Source organism: Panthera tigris, chromosome E1 (genome assembly GCF_018350195.1).
Source record: "Panthera tigris isolate Pti1 chromosome E1, P.tigris_Pti1_mat1.1, whole genome shotgun sequence".
Taxonomy (NCBI): Eukaryota; Metazoa; Chordata; class Mammalia; order Carnivora; family Felidae; genus Panthera; species Panthera tigris.
In genome coordinates, this window is record NC_056673.1 from 53,936,194 (window position 1) to 53,950,018 (window position 13,825).

Sequence of the window (13,825 nt, forward strand, 5' to 3'; positions counted from 1 at the left end):
CTGAAAGAGTATCACTTAAAGGTGTGGAAGGGAATGTCACTTCTGGGCCGGCACCGCTTCTCGGGCTGGGAACGAGATAATGAATTATTACCCGGGGAAATGAAGCTGCTAATAAATTCAAAAGCAAAGCTGAGGGAGGTTAGACTCCATTTTTAAAAGGGAGCTGGTGATTTATAAAGTGCCCTGTCTCCTTGCCTCCCGGGGCTCCGTCGGCCTCCCTGTCCCTCTTTTTCCCCACCTGACCCTCTGGACACACAGCCCAGCAGCCCTGCAACTTGTCTGTTTTCTTTGTGAGCCACGCCCACCCCCGAGGGAACCTCAGGCCCAAATTGGGCTGAAATTTGGCCCAACTGGTTTTGAGAGCTCGGTCCCTAAGGAATGGCCACGAGGAAATCTGTCTTCCTAAGACGTCCATTCCGACCTTTGAGCCAACAAATTACAAGTAGAAACCGCTCCCGAATGAGCATTCAGGCTCTGCAGCGGGGCACCAGGCAGGGGGCGGCTCCTGCAGGGAGGGACCATCAACTTGATTTTCGGTGGCATCCGTGCCTTCTGAAAGCTGCTCCTGTTTTGGGAAGCTTGTGGCCACATTCTAGTCTTACCCCCCCCCCCGCCCGCCCCCCGCATCAATTCCAATCCCTCTTGAGTGGAGCTCCAAACCCTGACTCCTTGGTCTCCACTAGCCTCCTTCCCTGCCTGAAGCCATCAAGCCCCTACTGCCTGAGCTCATTGCCCGTTTCCGCGGCGACGGGCCTGTGATGTCACTATGGAGGCCTGCGAGCCTCCAGGTGGGTAGGACTGGAGCAGCAGGTGCCCAGGAAGAGGGAAAGAACAAAGCTCCAGTTTCTGCGCCATCATCCCCACATAATGGAAGAGGGGCCTGGAAACAGAGGAGGGGCAGGTGGAAGGCAGCAGCCATTCCGAACCTTGCCCGTTTTAACATCTCTTGAGCTCAGCTAGAGAAAGACGGCCCCTTCCCCAAACTCCTGCTCAGGCCCCATACCCCTGCCCAAGCAGCTATGGTTTAAAAACCTCATGAGTCATGGAGGGACTCAGTTTCCCCAGCTGGCTATTTTCTGCAGCCTGCCCCCACCTCCTGGCGGTGTGGCATAAAGGGAGGCTCGCCCTCGTCAACTGTGTGCCCATGGCCAGCAACATCAGACTCCAGGGCTCCCTCCCCGCAGCCTGGTTTTGCAGGAAACCCCTGGTGCCAGGGGGCTTTCAGAGCCCTCCTCGCCGGGGACCACGGCTCCTGCTTCAGTACCTGGGGAGGGAGATCCCCCAGCCTGCCTAATGCTCTGGTCCCTTTCGTTCCAGCCAGGCACCAAGAGGAAAATGCAGCCTCCTTCTGGAAACAAGGGCTCCCTCCCGCAGGCTTTCCCGAGGCCGGGTTCAAAAGGCCCATGTTCACCTGAGTTTTAGGTAACTTACCGGGCAGCCTGAATTATATAGACAAGGTAGGCTCACTTGGCCTTCGGGTGTCTGGATTACCTGAGTATTTTACATGTTTATGAGCGGGGTGGGGAGGGGGACTGAAGACTCGCTCAAAGCAAATGCAAAATTCGGACTTTGGGGGCTCTGTGCACCTGTCACGCACCTTTGTTTACCACCGGGATAGAGCATCAGAGAGGCACTGTCACGCGACCACCGAGCAGGCCACAGGGGAACCCCGGCTCATCCCGGATGCTGGGCCTTGCCTTCATTTCTCTTTTAGGATCTGCCAAAACCCAAAAGTCACCATCTAAAAACAACTCCAAAGAAAGGTGGGAGAAGAAAGTGGGAAAATCTTTATCATTGATTGTTTATGCCTAAAGAAAGAGAGGAGAGAGAATTCCCCGTGGCCCAGCCAGGGGGTGAAGAGTTAATCCTATAATCTAGTCGGCCAGGGAGCAAGGCAAGGACGAGAGCTACCTTCCAGCTGAAGTGTGCGTGCAGAATGTTTGATGCTCGGCGGGTGGAGCCGAGAAGACGGAGACCATTTGCAAGCATTTATTGAGTGCCCAGGGCATACAGAGCCCTATTGTCAGGATGCAGCGGAATTCTAAAGTTCACAAGATAGGGTGCTCCCCTATCCTCTGGGAATGGACCCTCCCCCTGCCCCCACTTTCAGGTTCTTCTGTGTGCCCACTCCCCCTGCCCTGGTCACTGCTCCCTGCTGGGCTCAGCAAAATACCGGCAAATGCCTGGTGACCTTTTCAGAGTTAGACCAATTACACTCCAGTGAAACAGCTTAAGAATTGCAAAGCAGCACGTGCAAACTCTTCTGGTTGCTTGAGTGAGAGCCAGAGCAACGGCTCTACCCCTGGCTGCATATTGGAACACCTGGAGAATTTTTTTTTTCACTGCCGGTGCCTGAGTCTTGCCCCCAGAGAGTATGATTTCATTGCTATTGGAGGCAGTGGCATTTTTTAAAGCCCTCCAGGTGACTTAAACATGCAACAGAGTGTGAGACCCACTGAACTGGAGGATTTAGGACTTTTGAGTTGTTTCATGGTGAATCTTTGGGCTGAAATTGATCAAGTTTGCTACTTCGCTAAATGGAATCAAGACACAGATTCTATTGGCTAGATAGGCTGCCATCTTGGAACAAAATAACGATGACAAGTTTTCATATGGATATTATCTTTTTTAAAATGGTTTTAATCTTTATTTATTTCTGAGAGAGAGAGAGAGAGAGAGTAGGAGCGGGGGAGGAACAAAGAGAGAGGGATTCTGTGTCTACAGAATCCTAAGTGGTCTCCAGGCTCCAAACTGTCAGCACAGAGCCCGATGCAGGGCTCAAACTCATGAGCCACGAGATCATGACCTGAGCTGGAGTCGGAGGCTTAACCACCTGAGTCACTCAGGCACCCCTCATATGGGTATTGTCTTAATGGATTCTAATGAGAGTTGGTACAATGTCGTGGAATTTGCACAGAATAAAGTCTTCACTAAACTGTCCTTTAGCTGAAGGGTGAGGCAGCAGGAGAAAGTAACTAACATTTCTTGAGTGTCTGTAGCGTGGCAGGAACTGAGCTTGAAAGACTATACTGGTATTTCATTTTTTCTCTCCCACCACGTGCCAGATACGTATCATCCCCGTTTTACAGATGAAGAAACTGAGACTCGAGATCACACCGCTGTTATGTGTGGGGAGACGATTTTCCACGGGTCTCTCACATTGCTGTATATCTTGTGAGCCAAGATGCCGACTGCCTTTGCTCTGATCTTTATAAAGATGTTTGCACGGTGAACAGCTTTGGAAGATGTAATGTCCTCCTCGGGGATGAAGGGTAGGCATGCTTACTGTCCATTATAAAAGATTCAGGTCCCTAAGCTCAGGGTTCCCGTCTTGTAACACACCCTTCTCGCGTGCACAGGTATGAGCTGGCCCTCTTTGCAGTGCCTTATGGCAACTGTAGCTTAGAGAGTTGTTGCAAAAACCAGAATGCACTGGCTCCCACTAGCCCTGTGATAAACTGTCTTTTGTCTCCGACCCATGAGACAGGCCAGGCTAACTTGTCACCTTGTGGCGGATTTAGCACCTTCATCAAAACCTGTTTCCCTTTGACATCCATACACTTAGGGGATAGATAAGCGGGAGGTGATATTAAAGCAAAACGAAACCCATACTCTGGATCAATGATTGCTTTTCCTCCAGATACGAAACAATTACACAAATTAGCTCCCCTTCCTTTCTCTGGAAGACAAATAAACAAATTCAATCTGCATCAGGAGTTAAGTGCAAAACTTGGGCACAATATTGTATTCTGCTGGCTCCAAATTCCATTCGATTTTAAGCTCTGCTAAGCTATAACCTCTTTTCTCTCCAGAACATTTCACTTGATCCTACCAAAACAGCCTCCAGGCTTTGATAAGCAAACTAGGGCCCTGCTGGTACCCCAAACCCACTCATCCAGCTCTTATCAGAAGCCCCTTTTACCTACTTATTTTCCAAATTGGAGACAAGTGATCCTTCCTCTGGTGTTGACACTAACGGTCTGCGTGCTCCTACTTTCTCTTTGAGGTCTGCTTCCTCTCATTACTAATTCCCTTCTCTTCTAAAGAACGAGCATTTAATATGCAGTGATGATTTCCAGTAGCTGGTTCTGTACCGTCTTCAACTGTTAATTATTATTATTAAAATTATATATTAAAAAAACCCTAACTACTATGTATATGCCAGGAACTTTTAAAGTGCTTTATAAAGTATCTTAAATCTACTCAAAAAACACTAAACATGAAGTATTTTCACTTGGAGAAGCTGATGCGTCAAGGAGGTTAAATGCCTTGTACGCAGACCTAGTAAGTAGCAGAGTTGGAATCTGGAGCCATGTCTGTCCAGCCTCAAAGGGAATCTTTTCCTTCGACACCCAACTTCTGTGTTGTTTTTTTTTTTAACAGCTTTATGGAGATATAATTCACACAGCATACAATTCAGCCATATACACTGGTTTTAGTATATTCTCAGGTGTGGGCTACCTTCACCGCAGTTAATTTCAGAACTCCTTCATCACCTTCAAAAGACACCCCGTGTACTTTAGTAATCCTCTAATCCCCTTCTCCTCCCCCCACCAGCCCTAACCAGCTGCCTTCTAGCAAAAGGTGTCTCTAAAGAAGCCAAGTCCTTTCTTCCATCTGTATGAAATATTGGAGTATGTTTATACACATTTGTAAATTGGTTGCCTCTTTGGTTATTGAGAAGTTGAGAGCTGTGCCCTCCACCCCCCCAAAAAACCTGTGCCTTCTCTCTGGCATTCCCTGGGGTTGGTTATTCTTTCCTCCTTCTGCCCAGAGACCGCTAAGAAGAACACTGAGAGAACCACCAGGAGCCCCAGGAGGCTTTGTTACTCCATTATTGCTGGTTCCAGGAAGTAGGTTTTGGGTCTGGGTTGACAGTAAAAGGGATGGGGACCCCCGAAAACTTCTTGCGGCCTGGGCTTGAGCCTCAGATTTCATGAGCAGAGAATAGTCCTCCTATCTCCTCTTAGGGGCAATTTATCTCCTTTGAGAAGATTAGTCCTTCCAGTGAGGGCTGGCTCCTTATGGAAGTTGACCTTGCCCAAGAAAGGCTTGGCAACATTGATCTAGGGTCAGCCCGACTTTGCAAGGAGTTTGGTATGCATACGTGTTGATTTGGGTTCCCCTGAAGAATTCAAACGCTTGGGGTTTAGTTAGGAAGTACAAACACCACTGGGGGTGGGTGGGGAGGGCGTGGGGAAAGGGGTACAAGGAAGGGAAGGTGACCACCAATGCTGTGCTGTCAAACCAGCTACCCCATGGAAGGCTGGCTCTTACTCTCACCGGTAAACTCTAGGAGACACTGGAAAACACCCACGTCAGAGTTATCCCACCTAGGGGGACATGGTCACAGGGTGTTTAAACACCAACTCCCAGAAGTCCTTGGTTAAGGGCTGCTCGCAGAAGGTCTGAATTCCTCATCTCTTCTGGTGTGCTATGTTCATGTGGGCAATGAGCCTTCTGCAGTTCTGGAAAAAGCCCTCAGGCAAAGAAATGCAGATAATGGCAGTAGGAGGCTGAGCAGAGGACATGAAATGATTGAGTGTGAGGATATGGGTGGGCACCCACAGCATCTGCTACAGCCTGACCCTATTTTAAATACTCCTGCCCGTGCAGATACACACACACACACACACACACACACACACACACACACACAGTGAGCAGGATGGGAATACGGTCTCAATAGAGCACACTCCTCCATCCCTGGGCTCCATTCTTGCTGACAATAATCAGGGCTCCGCTTTTCAGAGTAATGAGGGACAGTAAGGAGTTTATTAAATGAATTCTACCAGGAGCCAACTGGTAACAGACCTACATCTTTTACCTCTAAAGCTGGAGAAATCCCACCAGGCTTTGCGAAGAGTTTGGAACCCCAGATCATGGTGGGGAGGGAGGGTGGGGGTCACTCCAGGTCAGAAGAAGAAATAAGCTGCATCCCTTTGGGGGGTGCAGACTGAGGGGCCTCGGGTTTGCAAAGCTCATCAGAGAGTCTGGCTTTCAAACTGCAGTCGGACTGGCCCCTCGCTCCACCGCCTATCACAGCCCTCAAGGTTCAAAGGCTGACAGGTAGCTTGGCTGAGCAGAAACACCCATCACCTTCCTTAGTTGATCCTTTTGAAGCTGAGTGAGACTCTTCTCCAAAAAAAGGAAAGGAATTTGGAGTTCCGGGCAGCCCAAGGCCCTGTCTACCTGCTGCTAGTTGTCAGGATATTCATTCACTCACTCAATTATTCATTTGCTCATTCTTTAGCTCATTTATTCATTATCTCCATGGATCAGGGATTGAGGGTACCATGGTTTTGTGACACAGGGACGGATGTGCAAACCCTTCCCCTTCTTTCAGACACCCGAGGGTACATGTGAGCATAGTGCAGCCTGGAATGCCCAGCACACCTCCATGGCAGACCCCTTGCTCCCGTTCTGTGCGTGGGGAGGGGAGGGGGATGTGTCCTCTGCGTCAGTAGGCTATGGGCTCCGTTACGAGAAGACACACGGTCCTGTTCACCACCATATCCTCACAAGCCAGCGTTGTCCCTGGCGCATGGGAGGCATTCAATAAATATTTGCAAATGAATGGGTGGATGTGTGCCTTTGAGCAAAAGGCAGATACTTGTACATATTTGAATGTATTTCTGTGTCTACATGTTTTGGTGTCGATGTGCATGTTTCTGTGTCTATGCGTCATTGTTTTTATGCTTATATAACTGAGTGTGCACGTGTGCATGTATGTGATTCTTTAATAGACACAGTCTTCCCTTCACAACATTTCAAGAGAATGAACGTTTTCGCTTCCTGGTATCTGACTTCGGAAACCCAATCTGCATTTTCCACACATGTACAGCACCCCAGATTTTCAAATATTTATACTCCTATATTTAAAATCTGTGAGATTTCTCTCTCTCTTTTTCACCCATACGTGCTTGCATTCTGTCTTCCTCCCTCTTTCTCTCCCTCCCAGCCATCAGCCTGCCCTCTCCACCTTATTTCCTCTGTTTTCCCCATATATATGTTGATGAAAATCCCCCGGACTGAGCCACACTATTCACTTCCAAGCTTGGCTCACTGAGGAGCACACATGGGCCACCACTATAACCCTGAGACAAACCCTGAATGGTGAACCCAGCCAGGGAGGAGTACAGAGACTCCAGCTCCTGTCCAAATGTTGGTGGCTCCTGAAAAGGGTCTGCCCTCTGGGGGTGGGAGGCAGTGGCTTCTTTAAGCTTCAGCAGAGCTTCTAAAAAGGAACTAATTGCCCAGGATTTTAGCAAGAAGCGCTGGGTGAATACCAACATTGCCTGGGTTTCTGGAAGCTTAGATCTGATCTTTGGGAGCTTGTGATGTCTTATGGTACTGACCTGGAGGCAGAGGAACACCTCCCCAAATTTTTCCTGGCTGAGATAGTCCATGGCCCCTCTCCATCCTGCAGTGTATACCCAAGTCTGACCAAGAAAGATCTACTGAGTACCAATCGTTAGACCTGATTGATGAGGATCTTGAAAAGCCCTCAACAAAGTGAGGGTTTTTTGACACGGTGTGAAATTCTGATGCTTGGGGATCATTCAACATACTGTTTGGGGTGCCTCAAGATGTGGCCTCTGCCCTCAGTTACTATCAGTGGATCAATGACTAAGTAAATCCATTGTTATCAATTCCACATCTGGATATTGTATGGATCTTGCCATTCCAGAGTCAGGTTTGCCAAAACAAAGCCACACACACATACACACATGTGTATATATATGAATGTACGTGCGCGCGTGCATAAACACACACACACACACACACACACACACACACACCACTCTGTAGAATGGAAAGGGGATGTGAGGAGGGAGCCACAATGGACAAGTTAACAGGAACAGCATATGAGGTCTTCTGTTTGTGCTCCAAATCCACCCCCTACCTTCTGCATCCTGTTCTGGCCCTGGTTGGTTGACCCCACACCCATGGGCTCCCAAGCTCTGTGGCTTCCAGCTGGGTTTAACCAAAGGAGCCCTGGCCACAGATCAAAGGGAGGGAGGAGAGTGAGATCAGGTCTTCATTCCTCTGGCCGCCACCCTGCAGGGTCACCTCAGGGTGGTTGGGTCCCATCGCAAAAGGACATTGCTCCTCTTGGGACATCCTCTTTCACAAGATTTCCCTTCTGGCTTATGGACTGTTCCTTCCCCTAGTGCTCTCAACTTTGGGTGGAAATGTCTCCACGGCTTCCAGCCCTGAGTTACTGGCTCCCATTCACTCTGTCTTTACCTTGGAAAATAGTCCCTTTGCAAGGAAACCCCAAATTATCTAATTTAAATGTGTTTCCAGTTGGAGCTGTAATGAAGACATAACAGGGCAGATTAGGGAACTTTGTTACCTTAGATTGAATTTGGCAAGGGACTTTGTGCCAACCTGCTTATCTTCATTATTGCCAGTGTGTGAGTGAATATAAGAACTCTGCCTCTACCATTTAAAAAAGAGTCTATTTCCTGTTCTCCCTAAAACTGCAGATTTAATAGGTTGCTGGATACACTATAAATCTAGGTTTCTCAATCCAGTAATTGTCCCAGAGAGGTGGACGGGAAATCGACAGGTGTCTCTACTCTTCATCACTTTGACACCATTTTTTATCTTGAGGAGAGATCTGATAAGAAACACCTGAGATTGTTTGCAGCCTTATTGACCTGCCATGACTTCTGACTTCGTGGAAGGAGTTGGTTATTGGCCAACAGTCATGAGATTAATGCAGGTGGCTTGGTAATACTCTATGTGTCAGACACCCAGCAGATCTGGTGATAGTTCTGAGTAATGTGAAACAAGATTGTGCTCTGGTCTCTTCCTTCTGGAAGGACACTTCATGATTTGAAACTCCTTCTGGATTAGCTGGGGGCATGCCCTTCTTGTTATCGAAAATTTTAAAAAAAGGTCAGTAGCTTCCTTTTTCTTATGGTATCACCTTATTGTCACAGGGCAGAAGTGGGGGGCAACCAATCGTAGCTTCTGTTAATGAACTGCTCTCAGCCTGGCTGGCTTAGGAATAACTACTCCAAAACAAAGCAGCTTGTTTTGGACAGATGTGCCCACTACCTGCCCAACACATTGGGTTTATATCCCACCAGTTCCGTATTACAAGTTAATTCCTTTTGTTACGTAGGATGTGTGTTATAACTGCCTGTGGGATTTATAAGCAGCTCCACCCTTGAAATCAGATGCACCACGATCTTCATTGGAGATTTATCTAAGACCATAGTGGGCACCTGATAACGCCTGCTTTGGAAAACAGGCATACCCATATCATCATGTTAAACCTTGGGATCTTGAATGTTCACCTGCCAGGGTGGAGTCAGATTATCGAGCCAGGACAGGATAAGTTATGCTGCTATAGCCAACAATCCTGGAAACCTCAACCACTTCAAACCACCAGGGTTTATGTCTCCCTCAGTTTATACACACATGGAGACAAGCTGGGCCACAGCCCCTCATAGTTACTGCCCCAATCCAGGACCCAGGCTGCCGGAACATCCACTATGCAGAGGGAAAAGAGAACATGACAAGGCACATACTCTAAAATGACAAACATCGTTACATTTCACTGACCAACACAAGTCACGTGACAAGACCACATGGGTGGGATATACAATCCCACTGAGTTCCTGGAAGGAGCGAGAGTCTAAATAGTTATGAGTAGCCCCAGTGACTAGAGCACTGAGGGCTTCTTAGGAAAACTCCTGACCTTGCCTAGGGAGTACCTGCCTCTGTAGATATTTCTGTGGGATATTGTCCATTCAGGTGACATTTTTGACCGAAGGCTTTACTTTTCACTAAAGGAGACTGTAGTAGTTAGTGTCTGAGTGCTGCCATAGCAGAGTGCCATAAATTAGATGGCTTAAAACAACAGAAATATATTATCTCACACTTCTGGAGGCCAGAAGTCCAAGATAAAAGTGACAGCAGGTAAGTGCTCCTTCTGAAGCTCCTAGGGGTGAAACTTCCCTTGCCTCTTCCAGCTTCTGGTGGCCCCAGGTGCTCCTTGCCTGAGGCCACATCACTCCACTCTCTGCCCCCATCTTCACATGGCCTCCTCTCTCTGAGTCTGTGTCCAAATGTCCTTCTTACAAGAATACTAGCCATTGGATTACATCCCACACTAATCCAAGATGACCTGATTGTAAGTTAATTGTATCTGCCAAGACCCTATTTCCAATAAGATCATATTCATAAGGTACCAGGGTTAGGACTTCACCGTATTCATTTGACCAACACACTTCAACATCATAAAAACCAGGCCTCACATCTAGTTGATTGATTGTTTCAAAACATTAGTACAGGGTCTTGTTTTGTTTTATGGTTGACTGTAAAAAGCATCTGAATCACCCTTATTCGGCCACAGAGAAAATCCACACACCAGAGTCCTGCCCTATTAGAATACAGATGCCCAAACTGTCTGCTGATCAACTTTTAACAAAAGTTGGGCTGGGGAAAACAATATTCGCGAAGACTCATTTTGAACAATGTACAGTTCATTGTCTCGATCACTGGCTTCAGCGTTTTGGGGGTTTTGTTTTTGTTTTGTGTTTTAGTTACTGTGTTAACCCTGGAAACCACTTTTCAAATGAATATTAAGGAACTCTCGAGCAACCTCGGATATAAGGCCAGTGAAAGCAGACCTGCCCTGTCGAGGTGGCTGTTGTCCCCATGATAAGGAATTTAAAACCCCTCTGCGATCATCTTCCTCTCCTGGGTCAAGTCATTTTATCTATCTGTCTATCTATCTATCTACCTATTTATCTATCTATTGCATGCACCCACAAGTTGAGGAGGGGCAGAGAGAAGAGAGAGAGAGAGAGAGAGATGCCTAGGTGGCTCAGTCAGTTAAGTATCCAACTCTTGATCTCAGCTCAGGTCATGATCTCACACTTTGTGAGATCAAGCCCCATGTCAGGTTCTACGCTGAGCCTCCTTGGGATTCTCAAGTCCTTATATTTAAAGAATGTGATTCTAGGCATGATTCACCTGACATCCCTTCTCTGTGGTGCAACTAGGAGCACCGGGACTTTCCTGCCTCTTTGCTCCTCCTCTCCCAGAGCACCCCACAGCATGGATGTCAGGCTCATACTCTCCCTCTTGCTGTGTCCCCTCTGGTCCCTGATGCTACTGAGTGTGTGTAGACCCCACCTCTCCTCCCTCGACAGTGGGAAGAGCTGACTTTCCAGCCCCAGAGGAAAAAAAAAAAAGGCAGCGTCGGCTCCACCCTGATGGACCTGTGGTCTAATTAATCAGCTTAAGAAAAAGAGAGGTTCCTCCTGGGTCATCTGGTCTACTCCATTCCTCTGCACTGGGACTGAAGGACATTAACAAAGAACATCATCACTTTGCTTCCTCCTCCCCAGCCATTGTCTTTCTTCCTTGTGCATCTCCTTCCTTGGGGAGTCCTGGACCAGGCAATGGGTCCAGGCACATATGGTTTGTCCTGGTCCCAAGTGCTGGGTCTTCTAAGAGCCAGGGTGGGGATCCCAGAGGTCACTGAAAAGACCCCAGGGGTTCTCGCAGAATTCTGGGGCTTCAAGGAACAGTTTGAGAATCCCTGGTAGCAATCAGTGTTCATCAACGTTGGCTGTGAATCAGACACTGCTGGGGAGATTCTGAAGTTTACAGCTCCTGCAATCCCACCGCTACCTTCTGGCCAGAATCCTCAGGGGAGAGGCCCCTCAGCTGCATTACAGGGGATTCTGCTGTCAGTGGATGGAGAACTCTCTAGCCCTGGATGAGATCAGATTATTTCCAGGTGTTGGCTTGTCTGGCCTCCGAACGGCCCCTTGCCCTACATTCGGAGACCATTTAAAAACCACCCACACAGGGGCGCCTGGATGACTCAGTCGGTTGATAGGCTCAGGTCACGATCTTGCGGTCTGTGGGTTCGAGCCCCGCGTTGGGCTCCGTGCTGACAGCTCAGAGCCTGGAGCCTGCTTCGGGTTCTGTGTCTCCCCCACCACCCCCCGCTCCTCCCCTGCTCACGCTTTGTCTGTCCGTCTCTCTCTCTCTCAAAACTAACTAAACATTAAAAAAAAATATCCACACACCTCTGCTACTGAGTTTGTTCTAGAAATGATAGAGCTGGCCGTGCCTCTTACTCAACACCCACCATATGAAGATCTGTCCCATTAAAGCTTTATTTTCTTGAAAATGGTGGTATGAAGGACAACGAGCATTTTGTAACTGATCTGTCTTTTTGCATCAACTGCTCAGATGGGCAGAATTAAATCTGTGGTTCCGTTTTCGTGACGTAGGGTCCCTCTGCCCCCGACCTTAGGTTTCTCTGTTTTCCTCAGTCTCAATGTTTTATTTTTCTACTTCATGGAGTTACGTGTAAGTGCCAGGAATCCTTTGGAAGAGGAAGTGAGTATGAATACCTAAGTCAACAAGCAGAGGTGGTGGATGTGACAGAGGTGATAAAACAGGTGCCTGTGGCTGAAGGACAACAGGTGCGGGGTAGAGGGGGCGCCTGCAGCTTGGGACTTCTCTTACATCCGCCTCCTCAGGGAAGCCTTTCCCGATCGCACCGACCAGACTTACAGTCTCATGATGCGTGATGCTAACTCTTGTTCTTTCTTGAAATGACTGGTTTAACACCAGCCCTCCTCACCAGACTGTGATTTCTACGTGGGCGGGAAAGCACGCGTAGCCTTCTCATGGGTGTGATCTCCGTGCCCAGTACGGGGCCTGCTGCTGAGTGACCATCCGATAAACATTTACCGGATAGGACAACAGAGCTGCAAAGCTCTTCTGCTCAGTGAAATGCACTAGAAAGGCAAACACTGTACGATAAGAGGGTGACTCAGGGCCAGGAAAGGGAAAGGCAGGAAGGAGGGAAGGACAGAACAGGCCGATAAGACAAAACGTGCTCATTCAGCCTCAGAAGGAGGGAGCCGAAAGGCATGGACACTATCTGAGCGGCTGCTATTGTCCAAGATCTCGGCTAGAGACTTTACAAACAGGATTTCCTGTTATCTTCATAGCATTCTTACGAGGCTGGCCGGTGATGCCCACTTTCCAAGAAGCCTGGAGGCTGGAGGAATCCACAAGGCCTGAAATCCACAAAAGCTGCAAGCAGCTGAGTCTGACCCGAGTCCTGGGATCTGTGGCTTGGCAGCTGAGGGGCTGTCCTCTGCAGCACAATGGCAAACCCCCAGATCCCCCAGTGGCCCTGCCTACCACAGGGCGACTCCTGACTCCGCTCCGTGGTCCCTGTGCACCTGCCCCTGCTCGCAGAGGCTCTCCTCCCACGTGGGAGGCGTGGCAGGCAGCTGTGCAGAGGTGAATGAGCAGCAGATCAAATGATGTTCTAACCTTGGCACCCAGACTGAGTGAGGAGGAGCCCTTGGGTCATAACTGGGAGCCAATGAGGCAAGGACACTTCACGCCTCCCCTTGTCAGTGAACGGGGTGATGTGGGGGCCCTGGGGATGGCTATGGGGGCGCTCGTCCCAATCCCCCACCTCCTCCCAGAAATGGCCGCATAGGAGCCAGCCAGGCGGAGCTGGAGGGCTCCAGGCTGGGACTGGCCAGGGGCCCAGAGAGGCGGGTACCAGCTGGGGCCCTGATGCAGGAAGGCAGCTGGCGCTATACACACCGGGCCTGGGGGTGGCCCTCTTCCCTCCCAGCTGCAGCGGCTGCTCAGCCAGAAGTTGTCCCTGGTGGATTCTTGCCACTCATACTCCGGTCTCCGTGGGTGGGAGGGAACCGCATCCAGACACTCCAACCCGAGACGAAGGGTAGTGCCAATGTGTGCCCACAGGCAGAAGGACCTTATTTGCCCACCACGTGTCCTTGGACGCGGGGACTCA

General features: G+C 49.1%; 1 long non-coding RNA gene across 3 annotated transcripts; it reads left to right on the forward strand.

Annotated features, from left to right (window-relative positions):
- The first annotated feature begins 809 nt into the window (after positions 1–809).
- On the forward strand, positions 810–3,611 carry LOC122233559. 3 transcript variants are annotated; one of them, XR_006211164.1, is made up of 4 exons: positions 810–901; positions 1,318–1,457; positions 1,715–1,763; positions 3,066–3,611. It is a non-coding gene; the product is annotated as an uncharacterized LOC122233559 (long non-coding RNA). The 3 variants fall into 3 exon arrangements; XR_006211163.1 differs by having other exon boundaries at positions 1,318–1,422; XR_006211165.1 differs by lacking the exon at positions 1,715–1,763.
- Positions 3,612–13,825: the final 10,214 nt, after the last annotated feature.